The sequence below is a fragment of the Cupressus sempervirens genome, chromosome 2, assembly GCF_028749045.1.
Source record: "Cupressus sempervirens isolate cs-2001-9-10 chromosome 2, ASM2874904v1, whole genome shotgun sequence".
Classification (NCBI taxonomy): Eukaryota; Viridiplantae; Streptophyta; class Pinopsida; order Cupressales; family Cupressaceae; genus Cupressus; species Cupressus sempervirens.
In genome coordinates this window covers 369282092-369285664 of record NC_143119.1, presented here as the reverse complement: position 1 = coordinate 369285664, position 3573 = coordinate 369282092, and the positions used below count along the sequence as shown (strand labels likewise).

The window sequence follows — 3573 nt, the reverse complement described above, 5'->3', positions numbered from 1 at the left end:
AGCATGGAAACTATGGGCACTATTCAATAGTTGTTTCTGGTAAATTCCTATATGTAATGGTTGACATTCCTTGCATGTAGACACTTGGAATAGGAGCTTAAATAAAAATGTACAGATTTCATTATATTATTTAACTTCAATTCTGAGTCTACTTTAGAAGATATGACTTATCTTTATAACCATGTAACTAAATGATCTTTAAATCGTAAATGCATTTGAGTCAAGAGTAATAGCTAATCATAGATATGTATGTATGTTAGACAATTAACAAACCTAGCACATTTCAAACTTAATCATGAGAAGTCCAAGGCCATGTGGTATCTCAACCTTGGGTCATGAGAAATACCTATATTCACACTTTGTTGTCTAGCTATAGATCATAAGAGCAAAGGGAATTGTTATATTAAGTACCATGGTAGATTCAAAAAGAAAAATAGCATCAAACATACCCTTATTCTTGTGGCATTTTAGAATGAATGTAGATTGATGGAAAGTTGCACTCCACAAGAAGCTTGTTTAGCTCTACAGCTCTATTAACACTCTTGACAAATATCACAACTTGATTGAAGTCTAGTGCATCAAGCAAATCATTCAGCTTTTGGTTCTTCTCCAAATCACTCAGTTTGATGTAGTGTTGGAAGAATGTCAAACATAATTACCAGAGACAAAAAAAGAGAGAATGGTTTACTATTTTATCAGACATTATTAAACTCAAATAAATTCAATACCTTACCTAAACCATGAAGTTTCAATTTTGTACCATCATCAACATATATCTCCATAGGTTGTAAACGGAAACAAATATGTGTAACATTAGGTGGTGTGATCGCCATCAAGAGCCCATAGTGCCACAACAATCCCCTCATTGATCCAAGGAGCACATGTTGAATGAAAATTGTTGAAAAGGTTGAACTAGCATCTTCTTGGTCCAATATACCATCCCTAAATTCTGAATTTAATACTTTGGTATATGATTAAATTAATTATTTTTATTGTTGTTAAAAAAATATTAATAGAGGCTAGATGTAACCCATGTCTCCACCATGTACAATGAGCAAAAGTTGTCCACCATAGAAAATGCAGCTCTGCACTACCTCTAAGGAAGCTCCATTTTTGCGAATGCAAAGAAAAGGATTTAGATAACATGTAATCTAAACTTTGGAATTACAATAAATCTATGGTAGTCCAATGTTGATGACCAATGATGAGAAAGTAGAGGAAAACAAGGGCTTGGCTAAGAAATACAGAAATTCAAGAAAACATGAGTTACCTTTGCAAATGTGTGCTTCAAACTTATGGCCAAAACACAAATCACCTTTGCAAGGGTTGAATAAATATCTTAAGATCAATACTATATAAATAAGCATAACTAGTATTCCACCTAAATAACGCCAATTTAATGAACTAACTAGTTTCCCCAATCATTAAAGTAATATAATATAGGATTAAACATGTCAACTTATACAGAAAAAAACATTACATCTTGCATGAATCTCTTGCAGACAGGCCAAATCTCCTTACTAAGAGTGGCAGAGAACATCATAACTTGCTTGTCACGAGGGGTCATCTTGAAAATCTCCTAGACATCTCTCCACATGTCTACAACATTAAAAAACTCAAAAACCATACTAAACAAACTATGCGATCATAATCTATTTAAAACGATCTATATTGACATACCAAGTAATTATGACATTCTATCACACTCATCAAGGATAAAATGTCTGATATTTTTGAGACTCAATATTTTTTCCCTTGCTAGAGCAAGTATCCTTCCAGGAGTACCCACCACTATGTGTGGACACTCATTTTTTAGCAATGCTTTATGGACTTTAATGTTAACTCCTCTATAGAATATAACCACCTTCAAGTCTGTTAAATAAGTGATAAATCTCTCAAATTCATGGCATATCTACAATATAAAATAGAACTAGTAAGAAACCATTATTAATGGGGATCCTTATACAAACCTTCAGATGGTGTCGTAACCTTCTAACTTGCCAAACAAATGGGGATCCAATGGATTGTTGGGGGAATGCCAATTAACAAAAATTGTATTAGAATCCCAATGAAACTAGAAGCAACAAGTACATCTCTAACATATAGTAGATCAGGCAACTACTTCTCTAAACAAAAAATACCATCCATTCTTAGAGATTCAATATTAAACTTTTCAATGGCAGAAAATGTCCTCTTGGATGTATGGGGTGTTCCAGCCTCTGATGGCGTGTTGTAAGTATTTTTCCCTTGCAATTTCCTCATCTCCAATTTTATGATCTTTGAAATGTAATAATCAATATTGAAGGAAATCAATGAGATGTAGCATTAAAGAAGCATAGCAAGCAAAAATTGCAAAGGTTGTAGAAAAAAAAGGTATTTTCTTTGGGGCAAACCATTTGAATTACAATGTAACTCTTCCATTCTTCTATCTACACTTTACTTTTTTCAAAGACAACTACTGAGAAAATTAAAGCAACAAAATTCTATTTAATTAATATTAACAATGAAGAATAAAAAACTACCTCTTTATCATTTTGGTATTTGGTTATACTCATAGGGTTCTGCAAGCACTAAAAATCATGGAGAACAACATCCATAAGTAATGTATCTAATCTCAAATATCATGCCTTAGTAAATACTTTTAAAATACAATATAGATTCACCAGTAAACTTACATCCATTATGGTAGCTTGAAATTTTGGATTCTAAAATGCCATGGCAACATCAAGATTTGCCATGATTTTTGAAATCACATCTTCTAGTGTGAGTCTTATTTTCTCTATATAGAATAACCACACAAAATTAAAAAAATCAAGATATCAAAATCAAGGCTTCCATACATGATATTTCAGTGACAAAAGTATATTGCTGAATCAAATAACATGCAAAAGAGGCTATGGAGTGTCTAAGGTAAACAAGACAAAGCTAATAATGATAAAAATATAATTTATGACTAAGCCTTTCAAAGGTTCCCCATAAAAAAATCATCCTACACCTCAAATACAGAGGTTATACTCATGATATTCTAAAACAAATTCAAAATTTTGATCTCGAACAATGTCTAGGTATTCTTCCTATTTCCTCAAAGGTGGTAAACATAGAGTATCAAAAGTTAATATTTTGAACTTCAAAACTAAAAATAATCTCATTTGGAGTATCAAGATCAGAAAATAACCAAAAATAATAATCATCATCAACTTCAAACAAATGCAAAAACATTAAAGAAAAGACAATCCTATTGCTGAAATGTGGACCCACTTGAGGCCAACATGCACAATTAAAGAATGTAATAAAATAATGTATGTGACAACAAGAATATTTCTTAATTGCATGTTTGGCAATTATAAAGATATTGCTGCCACAATAACACTGAGTGATACATGGAAAGAGGGACATATATTATTGATGGAGTATAAACTCTTAAATCACTTTACCTCAAAATTATCAAGCATAACTTTGAGTTCACAGGAAGCCTTACCAATGATGTAGTGACTGGATACATATTTATAATAATCATTGCAAGTGCCAAAGTGGTGCATAGGAAAGATACTCCTTGCAAAGGCCTAAATGTTT

General features: G+C 32.0%; 1 pseudogene; it reads right to left on the bottom strand.

Annotated features, from left to right (window-relative positions):
• Positions 1-451: 451 nt before the first annotated feature.
• LOC149572661 (DEAD-box ATP-dependent RNA helicase 15-like) lies at positions 452-2681 on the bottom strand (annotated as a pseudogene).
• Positions 2682-3573: the final 892 nt, after the last annotated feature.